Source organism: Callospermophilus lateralis, chromosome 6 (assembly GCF_048772815.1).
Source record: "Callospermophilus lateralis isolate mCalLat2 chromosome 6, mCalLat2.hap1, whole genome shotgun sequence".
NCBI classification, from domain to species: Eukaryota; Metazoa; Chordata; class Mammalia; order Rodentia; family Sciuridae; genus Callospermophilus; species Callospermophilus lateralis.
In genome coordinates, this window is record NC_135310.1 from 150,616,404 (window position 1) to 150,629,053 (window position 12,650).

Here is a 12,650-nt window from a genome sequence, read left to right on the forward strand (position 1 = left end):
TAGAGACAAATGAGTCGTTTCCATGAAAATACCCCGATGAGGCAGATGAAGGTGTGAAGTGTGGTCAAGTTGATTTCCAGGGCACTGAGGATGGTGGGGGAGCAAAACCCCAAGCGAGAACCAGGTTCTAGATCAGGAAAGCAACCCGGTGTTGGGGGCTGGGAGAGGACACAGTGCCCAAGGAGATGGACAAGGGGGGCAGGAAGAGGAAGGTTTTGAGGTCCTTGTTGCAAAGAGGACCTTGTGCTGAAGTATGGCCATGGAGGTTCAAACTGGTCTCATGTCATGCTGGTGGGCAAGATGAGAACGTTCTGGGGTTCAGGAAAAGGAACGGAGGCCAACACACATGCCCATCCCATGTTAGATGTCCAAGGCTAACACGCTGACGAAGAACGCTCCTGGGAAGCAGGAAGAAGGTCAGGCCGTGCCCCCGCTCGGCTGGATTGGTTTGAGAAACAAAAGCCCAAGAAAGAACCCAGCAGAGGGGATCTTGAGCCCCCACCTGTCACAGTGCATTAAATGATCAAACGGTTGTGTGCACCAGCGATGGCGGCCAGAGACATTTCATGTTTCCACACGGGGGCTGTCTCGGCTGACCACACTCACAAACCTTGCCTTAGGTAAGATTCTTGCAGATCCTACCTAACAAGGAAGCACCCCCCACATGGCACTGAGCACCAGCCTCTTTCTAGGAGTAGGAGAGCCAGGTAGCTGAACCGCCTGGGTGCTATGCACCTGGGAGTCTCATAAGACAAGTGGAGGTCCTTACACATGCAGCAGTCGCTGGGAGGCAAGGCTTTAGCCATGAAGCTCACACCTCAGATCCACAATTGTCCCTGCCTTCTGCAGGTGTGCAAAGCTAGACCGCATGCGTCTTCACGGCTCCCAGCTTTGGTTTTCTCATTTTTCAAATAAGGGCTAACATAGTGCCCCCCCAAGATGTTAATGAGGAAAAGTGTAGTTGATGCATATGAAATGCTAAACCAAGTAAGTGCCCGGCCCACGAGAGGCATTCGATGCATCCTCGTTATTAATTAAAATCAACCTCAATGTGGGTCATTTCTGCCTGAGAGCGTTGCAGATGGTAATCAGGTCACCAAAAGATGTCGTGAGTTCAAAATCATACCCAAGAGGGGTCATGTGGTGAAAAAGTTGAACAAGATAACGAAGCCCAGACTACCAAGCCTTCAGTGGACCCAGAGCACCTGCTCCTCTGCTGTCATGGCTTGGCAGCTTCCAGAAAGTTCTCTGGCAAAAGTGGCCCCCAATTTGTGGTAGAGGATTAAACTGCCTTCTCAGCATACTCTGGGGCCTGTGGGTTGCTATCAGTGGAAAATCTAGGAGGGGAAGGAATACTTTTCTTTCTCATCACTGAGAAGACACAGTGCTGTCCCAGGTACAGAGAAGTGGACGGTCCCCCTTTGTCCCTGCTGATGAGACCAACTGTTCTCAGAGGTCCCGAGCACTGTGTTTACCTCCCAAGGCAAGTGCTGCTCCTTCACAGACCAAAGGAACCTACAGGAGGTGAGAACAGGAGGTACCTAAGGTCAGGGATGTCCAAGTTCCATGAGGACAGAGAACCTTCAGCTCCCACCTCTGACCTTGTATCACAAGGACGCACCTGGTCCTGCAGAGGATGCTACTCTCCTCCTCAGTGGCCCCCAGGAATGCCCTGTCTTTGCTCCTGCCACACCTGGTAGTGATGTCCCAAATGTATTCTCCTCTGGGTAGCGTGGACCAGAGAGCAGTCACCAACAACTCTGGGCAGCGAGAAGGACTGGCTCTGCTTTCTGGAGAAGACTTGGCTTCTTCTTCTCCGACCTTCTGCGAGATGGCGTGTTCCGTCTACTAGAAAGCTATAGAACTCGGCCAAGTCACGGGAGCTGCCGTGGCGGGGATGAGGTTTGTCTCCCAAAGGTTCATATGTTAGAAGCTTGGTCCACAGCGTGGGGATGTTAAGAGGTGGTGGGCCTTTTAAGAGGTGGAGCCTAGTGGGAGGTCATTCTCGGCCCCTCCCCTCTCTCTGGCTTCCCATCTCATCATGTGATCTCTCCCTCTCCAATGTGTTGACCATTGTGGTGCCATCCACCATGAGGTTGATATAAGACCCTGGAAACTCTAGAACGGTGAGCTAAATAACTTTTCTTTATAAAGTTTGCAGCCATAGGTATTTCATTGCAGTAACAACAACAACAACAAAAAAAAATAGGAGCTTTTTACTTTTGATCTCTGCGAGGCTAATGTGCTTGGTGGGGAAGAAGAAGGTGCAGCAGAGCCCCAGAGCACAGCATCCAGCAAGCTGGGGCCTGGGGGCTCGGGCTGAGTGCCCTGTGCTCCTCTCCCTTTGCTACTGTCAAGGGCTTTGCCCTTTTATTCCAATAACTCCATAGAACTCACCAAGCTGAGTCATAATTCTTCCCTCTTTTAGTCCACAAGATAATCTTGTGCACATAGGAAAGGGAAGCCAAGAGTTACTGCTTGTCCACGAACCTCATCTCTGCACCAGGTACCTGTACCTCAAAATAAGAATGGATGATATTTATATATTTAAATTTTATTTTGGGGAATGTACAGGGGATTGAACTCAGGGACACTCAACCACTGAGTCACATCCCCAGCCCTATTTTGTATTTTATTTAGAGACAGAGTCTCACTGGGTTGCTTAGTTCCTTGCTTTTGCTGAGGCTGGCTTTGAACTCACAATCTTCCTATCTTAGCCTCCACAGCTGCTGGGATTTCAGGTGTGTGCCACTGCACCCAGCCTGGTATTTATCATTTCCATAAGCCAAACACAGTGTTAAGTACTTCACCAAAGTTTTTCACTCGCTCCTCACTGTATTCCAATTAAAAAGTGCAAGAATCATTATTTTCCTTTTTATAGATGAAAAAATGGAGGCCTTAGAGATGACTCAGCCGGCAGGTATCTGGGCTCCATTTAAACACAGCCATCTGACAGGAAATGCATCCCTCTTGCTGTTATGAAAATATGTCCCTTTTGGGGTTTCAGAGAACCCTCAAGTCGAACTTGTGTTATAGGGATCATTATTCATGTTCTGCCGATGAAGATCTGAGTATGCTCATATAATCATAATCTTGGTCCAAGCAGGTCTTCATTTATTCATTGGTGTGTTCTTTGTTACTTAATAAGTGCAGTGAACTCATCACTCACTGTAAAACTAGGACCTTGACCATGACTTTGTGCTGTCATCTCTGGGGCAGCCCATCTCTCTCTCTCTCTCTATCCAAGGAAAGGACATCGATCATGCCGTGTTCTTAATTTATTCCTTTAACATTTATATAATTTTATCTGACCTTGATGAATTTCTAAAAAGCCTATTTTTAAATTGTAGGGTTTTAAAAAAAACTTCATTTCAGAAGGTGCAAAGATGTATAAAAAGAAAAGAAAGTGAATAAATGGCTTTTTTTTCCCCCCTGAAGCATTAACTTAGAATCAAGACTGGGTAAAGCCCAGAGAGTCTGGTTTCATGGCGGTATATTTATAGAATTATTTTCATTTAAAAATTGTTTTTCAAACATCTTAGAAGCCACAGTGGGAGACTTTTAAATAAATGGGAAGAAAGGGAACTCACGTCTCATTGAAATTTTTATTAATTGAGAATTACTGTCGAGACTCTGGAAGAGCTGAGGTGAGATTTAGAATGGGGGAAAATTCTGAAACGTTTGCATAAGGGCTCCATTAGAAAGTTTGAAAGGGCTTGAAAGGCCATGTTAAGAATAATTCAGAAAGCAAAAAAGGGGGAGAGAAAGAGAGAAAAAGGGAAATTACCAGGTATGGAGTTTTTTTTTTTTTTTTTTCCTATGGCCAGGGTGATAAAAACAGGCTGGTTATTAACCTGGCAGGTAGAGAGGCCCACGGATGGTAATTGGGGAAATTAGCACACAGGATGTAATTCTTCCCTTCCACTATTCTTCAGAGGAAATAAATGCTTTATTGAAGCAGTTCCATGAGAATCTTTACAATTTCTTGGAAGAGTTGGTGATTCATGAGCCTTTTGTGACTGCAAAACAGTTATTTAAACCATTTCCTGAGGAAAGAAGTTTGGAGGAAGATAAAAAAAGAAAAAAGAGAGAGATGCCAGTTGAGCCATTGGTGTTGGGAACGTGAGGGGTGGAGGAGGCCTTCACAGCTCACCGTCCTTCCCACGGCACTGAAGGCCTTGGTCACCAGAGAGCTGACGTCCACAGAGGGCAACTGGCAACCACCTCCCTCCCCAGCTCAACTCTGTGACGCAAGGCCAGGAACGCGGCAGACTGCGTCACGGTGTGCCTCGGGCTTACGGCAGGAAGAAACAAAGGTGGACAAAGATACAGAACAAAGGGAAAGATGTCGTGGCTGGATGTGAGGCGTCTCCCCCAAACTTCTGTGTTCACGCAGGAGGTGAAATGCGCAGCTCATGAGAGCTAGAACCTGACCAGCCCATCCCAGTTTGAGCAGATTGGGTGGTAACTGGGTGTGGCTGGAGGACGGGGGTCACTGGGTGCCCTTGGGAGTATAGCTTGTCCCCCATCTCCTCTTGCTGTCTTTGCTTCCTGGCTGCCAGGAGCTGAGCAGGGCACCTCCACCATGACCTTCCACCGTGACCTTCTACCATGATCTTCACCATGACCTTCCGCCATGACCTTCTACCATGATCTTCACCATGACCTTCCGCCATGACCTTCCGCCATGACCTTCCACCATGACCTTCTACCATGATCTTCACCATGACCTTCCGCCATGACCTTCCACCATGACCTTCCACCATGACCTTCCACCATGATCTTCACCATGACCTTCCGCCATGATGTTCTGCCTCACCTTGGGCCCAGAGCGTCGCCATGGACTCAACCTCTGAAACCATGAGCCAAAATGAACTTTCCCTTCTCCAAGTTGTTCTTGGTGGGTATTTTGGTCACAGTGATGAAAAGCTAACTAACACATCTTCCTAAAGGATTTGTTTGAAAAGAGAAGGAACCTTGTCGCTGATAAATACCTTAGTACGGCAGCACCCATCAGGACATGATCGCAACTCAAACTATAAAGTCACGTTAGTTCAGAACGATGAACGTACAGTCTGTGCAGAACAACTCAGTTCTGGGAAAGAGCACCTACTTAAGCCAGGGCTGGTCTAGATGTCTGGGATTTCTTAGATATGTTAAATAAGTAATGGTATTTTGCAAGATCATTGAGTTAAGTCACTGAGTTTTCACTTTAGATACAGAACATGGATTATCATGAATATTTTACAATACTGCCTGAATTAAGGGCATTTGTAATTTTGCTTAGCTTTTAAGGAGCCCATTCCTCATTTCTGTTATAAAGAAAACAGCGATGTGCCTGCTCAGTCTTTTTTTTTTTTTTAATAGCTTTAAATGCGCATTGTCATGTTCTTTTGTCTTAAGAGCTGGGGTATAGATGCTTTTCCTTTTTAGACCAACATTCCTTCGCTCATTCCTACAGTGGCATAATATTCTCACGTGTGTGAGTGCACGCGTGTCATCATGCCTACTTGTAGAGTGACAAATTAGGTGTCACTTTGAAGCAGTCACAATGTATCATGGTATTCGTTTGCATTAAGTTGCAGTTAATTAAATAACCTCTGTCTTTTATGGCAAAAAATCTTGAGCTTTATTAAGTTAGAAAATTTACAACCAATAGCATAATCAATAAGACATTAACAAACATGTCACCCTTTACAAACCTTTTGTATTGATTTTTACATTCTTACAAAGCCTGCCTGTAGCCTGAAATTAAAAAAAAAAAAAAAATACCACCAGTAAAAAGGGTGGTTATTGGCCACAGCCTTAGCCCAAGGTGCCATTCCCCAGGACAGCCGCAAGCCTTCTGTAACCACTGTTGGTTCTAACTCTCCGGAGTCTCTGGCTTCGCTGTGGAGGGGCTGGACCTGGAGTTCCCCGGGAGGTGGAACCGCCGCTGGTTGTCACTCTAGCTTCTTTCAGGGGCGACTGCTGACTGAGGTGAGAACCGGAGCAATTTTGTTACTAATCCAAAGAAGAACTTCAGCCTTGCTGGAGTGTTTAGATTTTTTTAGGAGGCCATAATTATCTTCAGTCTGAGGTATCCAGATAAGAGCCTTAGGATCCTGTGTGTGAGAGAGAGAGACACCATTTTACATGCTGTGGGTCAGGGATCTGGGTATCAAGGGACACTGGAAAGAAGAGACTGAGCAAGGGACTTCTCCTGCTTGGTCCCTCCATGGGCCACTGAGGGCTGTGTGTGTTCCCGATCACGCACCAGAGAAGTCTACGCCTCTGTGCAAAGGGAGTTTGTAGCCTGAGTTTGAAATTCAGAGGAGACTTGGAAAGGGGTTCCCTCATGTGGCTCCCATTGTCCTACTAGAGGGTGCCACAGAGAGGTGATGTTGACCCTCCCCACCTAGGGAGGAGCCAGTGGGTGGTGGCTTGCACACATGTGACACTCATTAGTCCTGATTCTGCAAACGCCTGGGGGCAGTTGACTGCTCTGGCAAGGAGCAGAAACTACACACCTCCTGGCAGTTTTCCATTAGAGAAAAACCCTGTCTGGCAGGGGAAAGTCAAGTATTTATGTACATAACTCGCCTGATGAAATGTGACTCCTAGAAGTCTCAAGGGTCACTTTTCCCAAGCCACAAACTCATTCTTTCCAACACCCCCAGCTCCTAGCACAGGCAGACACTGTACTCACAGCTGGGCCACTTTATAGGAGGCCACGCCCATCTGATGACCTAGAAGAGCCACAAGGAACCTTGGTATCCAGCTCTGAAAGTCAAGGTCGGTACCGTGTCCTGCCCACAGTGATCTCCTAGGCTGAGTTGCTGGAAGTCTGCCCTTGGGGCAGGAGGACCATACAGAGGGACAGGTTCACCAGGGGTCACTTTTGGAAGGTCCCCTTATCAAAGTCTCCCTAAGTGATAAAGCACCCTGCGTGTGAAGTCCAGTTTTTCCTGTGCTCTTAGGGAGCTAGTTATGTGTTAGGTGAATGCAAGATGCCTACCTGGAAGAACAGAAAAGACTCAGTTTTACTTCCTCTTCCATCCAGAGAAGGTTCTTGTTAGGATTCAACAAAACCTCTCTTCCTGCAGGAAGCTCAGCCGAAAGGCTGGGCTCCTTTAGGATGAGGGCTCTTGAGATGGAGATCTTAGCGACGCTCACAATCCACTTGGGTTGGAAATTGGAAAACAAGAAGCTTCTGAGCCAGCGTCTTTAGAGAAAGCTTTGGAACAAAAATTTCCCAGGGACGGGGAGCTGAAATGGGACACAGGCTACTCTTGGTGTGTGTTCGGCTGAATTACGTACGTTGCCGTGGGTTCTATTAGTGGCTCACGTCCTAACCCCCAGGATGGTGGAGGATCCCTTACCCAAATGCTTGGGACCAGAGTGCTTCAGTCTTGAGAGTTTTTTCAAATTTGGGGATTGAAAGGAAAGTGAGGAACCGGGAGACAGGCGAGCGAGAAATGAAAGGGACCAGGCAGAGATACTCAAGAGCGTTTGTCAGAGCTGACAGATAGAGGTACTTCCCTCCATAGTGGAGAGAGGCAGGACAGGCTCGGGTTTGGGGGCTTTTATGGGCCAGGCTCAGGGATCAGGTCCTAATGTGGGTGGTTTGAGGGTGGGGTTGGTTTGAGGGAGTGGTTGGGAGTCTTTCTGGAAAGGCCCTTGGGCAGGACAATGGCGGCAGTCACTTCAGATGGCTGCCCAGATGCTAAGCGAGGACTTTTCAGGGATAGTTTCACTTCTGCAGTGAGATAACTTGGGAATGGGACACACTTCTAAACACAAAATTCATTTATGCTTCAGCTACACCTCACGCCATGGCCTGAGGCCATTTTATACAGTATTTTCGGTGCACCTGTTTGTGACTGGTCACGTGAGGTCAGGTGTGGGATTTTCTACTTGTGGCTTCATGTCGGCACTCAAAAACTTCAGATTTTGTAGCTTTTCAGATTTTGGATTAAGGACACTCAACCTGTACCTGTGAATGTGACCTCATTTGCAAAAAAAGTTCTTTGCAGGTTTTAACGAGGTTAAGGCTCTAGAGATGGGATTTTTCTGGATTACTGAGGGATGCCTTGAATCTAACTACAGGCTTCCTTGTCAGAGACAGACTCTAGGGAGAGAAGAGAAGCTCTTGTAAAGATAGAGGTGGAGGCTGGACTAAGGTGGCCACTGGCCTGGGAGGCCTGGTGCCACTAGAAGGTAGAAAGGTAAGAATGAGTCTTGCGAGAGCCTTCAGGGACCGTGGTCCTACAGATGCCTTGAATTTGAATCTCCAGTTTCCAGAAGCACAAAAGCACCCACTTGTGACAATTCATTTCAGCAGCCTGGCTAGCTCACGTAAGCCTCAAAGCAGCTGTAGAAGTTAGGTGCCCTTGTCACCCAAACTTTCCTATAGATAAGGAAACTGAGGCACAAGGGCGTTAAGAGACCTGGACGAAGTTTCCCAACTCATAAGAGAGCGGTGGCTCTGGGATTAGAACTCAGAGGAATCTGCTCTGCACTCCATGTGTACATAGGGTCCCCAGACAGATTCAGGCTCCTAAACCGTGGAGACCAAAGGCCTGTCTTCTTGGGTTCCAATGTCATCCTACTGTGTCAAACACTTAGTGCTGGGAACTCAGACAACCCAAAACAAGAGAAAACGCTGAGAGTGTCGGCGGTGCCACCTTCCCAAGGGAACCGCCGTCTCCATGCAGCTGACGGCCTCCCAAACTGCACGCCTGCATTAGGCCTCGCTTGAAAACCGTGTGTTTTGGCTTTTCGCATGATTCCAAAGATTTCTCAGTAAAATTTCGAAAGCAATACATAAGATTTCCAAACCAACGGTTTATTTTGCCAGCGAAGTTCCCCCCAACGCCTTCAAAACAGCAAACAAAATCCACCGTGCAAAAATCACCATCGTTGTACAAAAGAAAGGGAGTGTCACTCCAAAAATGTGAGATCATAACCTCAGAATATAGTGCAGTGCTATAAGTTAAGTATCTTTAACTTTGCGGAAGACTCAACATATTGCCCCTGTTTTTCTCACACAGCCATGGATCGGCAGAAACATGACTGTAGACCAATAATAGTCTATGGTCCTGCCTAATGTTCGCAGACGTTAATGAGTTCTTTGCTAAGAGTTTAGGCCTCTTAGGCAAATGCAGATTTTGATCAGTAGGTCAATGGTGGGTCTGAGACTTGACATTCCACAAGCTCCTGAGTTGCTGATTCTTCTGGGCCATGGATCATCCTGTGATTCATGGGCTTTCAGGTGCTAGACAGTGGCCCACCTGGGGGTCGTTGGGTGCTAGACAGTGGCCCATCTGGGGGTTGTTGGGTGCTAGACAGTGGCCCACCTTTTGGTGGTCTGGTCTCTTCTTTAGGAACATATTGTGACTATCAAGAAACATTATCTAATGATGACTTTTATTGTCTACATTTGCACTGAATTAAATGAATGTATCTTGTATTAATTACCCAATCTCCTTCTGTTGATTATCTATTATTATTTTTTTCTTTCTTATTTTTCTTTATCCTCCTCCCTCTCCTACTAGAAGTAAGAGAGAAGAATATTCTTGTACGTACATATTTATGCACTTGTCTGATTAGCTCTTTAGGAAATATTCTAGATAGAAAAAGAGCTGCAGGTTCAAAGGGAAAGCACATTTGACAAGTACATTTTTAAGGTATTCAATGTGTTTTCCTTTCATCCTAACCAAACCCTGAAGTCGGAAATTGTTCTTCAAGCCTCAGTCTAGAGGTTGCCTCCTCTCAGAAGCCCTTCCTGACATCCTAGTCACAGAGAGACGTCTTCCCCTTGTCACCCCGTGCCCTGGACACCCCCGTCCAACACTTCCTGTGCTGTGCCTGGAGCAAAACAGGGATCACAGAGCTCTGAGGCCAGTGTCTGAGTTTACTTGCTCAAAAATGCATGTTAAATGAATTCACAGAAAAGAATCCTGGGTAGACTTCACAGTCATGTTGCATGAACAAATAGTGTCTTAATAGTATGCCTGAAATACAAAACAAAACAAACAACAACAAAAAAAACCCTTAGGACAAACTAAAGCACTGTAAGAGAATTTCTAATAATGTCATAGCCCTGTTCATATCCACAATGTAGATTTAGGAAAAACCAGAGGAAATCATCTGTCTATAGCAGCTAAAGGGTACAAGTTATTAGACTCTACCATCAAGTTTGGTTTATCCCTTCTCTTTTTTTAATATTTATTTTTTAGGTATAGATGGACACAACACAATGCCTTTATTTTTATGTGGTACTGAGGATCGAACCCAGGTCCCGCCTGTGCTAGGCGAGTGCTCTACCGCTGAGCCACAATCCCAGCCCAATACACCTTCTCTTTTTAAATTAAGCATTTCCCCCATAGCCAATAGAAGATTTTGGAGGAAAATGCAATATTTTAATGTTCATGGTCTTACCTCTCTTTCATAACCTAGTAACGGTCTTTGAAGGAATGTCTCTCCAATACTGCAGGGCAGAGGGCAGCCTGGAGCAGGCTGGCTGTGGGGCTCTGCCTTAGTCCATTTTCTGTTGCTCTAACAATATAACTGAGATCAGGTAATTTATAAAGAATAAAGGTTTATTTGGCTCATGGTTCTGGAGTCAGAAAGTCCAGGAGCATGGTTGTGGCATCTGGTGAGGGCCTTCTGCTGCATCTAACATGGCGGGTGGCATCACATGGCAAGGCAGAGCAAGTGTGCCCGCTCAGTTCTTAGTGACAAGCCAGCCACTAAGGCCATTATTGGGGTCCCACGCCCATGACCTCATCTAAACCCAATTACCTCCCCAAGGCCCCATCTCCAAACACTACTACCATTTGAATTTGGGGATTAAGTTTCCAACACTGAAAATTTGGGAGGAAACATTTAAATGACAGCACATTCTTCAACCAGAGTTTCGACAGGGAGAAACATCCTTTGGGATGTGGCCCTGGCTACACAATGTGAAAGAATTATCCACAAAGACCCCCTGAGCTTCCTTCTACCTTAGGATCCAGTGACGCCTCCATAAGAATAGCTGAGGGTGCCCACGTGAGCAGGGGGCTGGAGTAGAAGGGCAAAGATGGAACTCAGAGGACAAGGGATCTCAACATGCTGTGGTTTCACAGACAAATGACGGCACCCATGGAACCAACCTAGGTGTCCCTCAATAGAGGAATGGTAAAGAAAATGTGGTACGTATACTCAATGGGATATTACTCAGCTTTAAAGAAGAGTGAAATTATGGCATTTGCCGGTAAATGGCTGGAGTTAGAGAATATCACGCTGAGTGAAATAAGCCAATCCCACAAAACCAAAGGCCGAATGTTTTCTCTAATATGCGAGTGCTAATTCACAATAAGGGGGGCAGGGGCACTAGAAAAGAATAGTGTTACTTTACATTAGGTAGAGAGAAATGAAGGGAGGGGAGGGGATGGGATGTGGGGATAGGAAAGATAGTAGAATGAAACAGACATTACTACTTTATGTATATATGTGACTGCATGACCAATATGAGTCTACAACGTGTACACTCAGAAAAATGAGAAGTTATATCCCATCTATGTATGATATATCAAAGGGCATACATGCAGTCTACTGTCATGTCTAACTCATTAAAACAAATAAAAAAAAATGATAGCACCCAAGTAATTCTGCTTCCACTATATTAAAAGAGGACAATTCTTTTACTGGATTCATTGCCTTGTCCAGATTCTAATGACTTTCATGATATGACCCTGAACTGTCCAGATGAACAAAGTCTACTGGACTGTGATATGGTATGGTGGGTGTGTTTATGCTGGCTCTCTGCTGAGGATGGCAGATTTATGAGACAAATTCTTGCAACACACCCCAGCTCTACCCACACTTCTGCCCTCCGAGCTGGTCCCACATCTTCACAGTCATTGCTTGTGAGACAGAACACTTTTCCTAAACCCACACTAGTTCCCAGGCCCCCTCACTCCGGGCTGCAGCACTGTACCAGTCCTGGGGCCACCAGCTATGCTATACTCTCTGGGACTGTGCCCCTGGACTAGCAGGATGGAGTAGCCCCACCATTGTGCATGGGACATGTTGGGCCAAAATAAAAATTTGTTGCATGAACCCAGATATGACCTCTGAATATTTCTCAACACCATACGTACAACAGTTCACTATAAATTGATTGGCTTTGGCATACGAGATGAACCTCTTTGCTATTCCTGCTTTAAGGAAACACAGCAAGAGGCTGCCAATGCGGCACATATTTAATCATCTTTGCACAAGTGTGTGTTGGGTTCGTGCATAATGCGTATGCAAATACAGTTTGCTTAGAACATGCACCGCTCCCCCCTCCCTCCTACACTCCATCCCTAAATATACAATTTCATGAAAACCACACCTGCGACTGCTTATTGGAATGGGAAGGGGTCCAACTTATGTTCTCAAATTTATAACACTTGCCTGTGAATTTCTAAACTGTGGTTCCTGTAATAAACCACGGAGGCTGGCAGAAAGGTGCAAAATATTTATATCTGGGCCTAAGAAAGTTGTCATTGGCTTCCACAACCTGAGTTCATTATACCCATGTTTGTGGACATTGCTCTTTTCTTTCTCCCTCCCAGTTTGGCTTCTTACCTGTCTCTCCCCACAGATTCCTGTGAGGCTGGGGGAAGCATCAGACACAA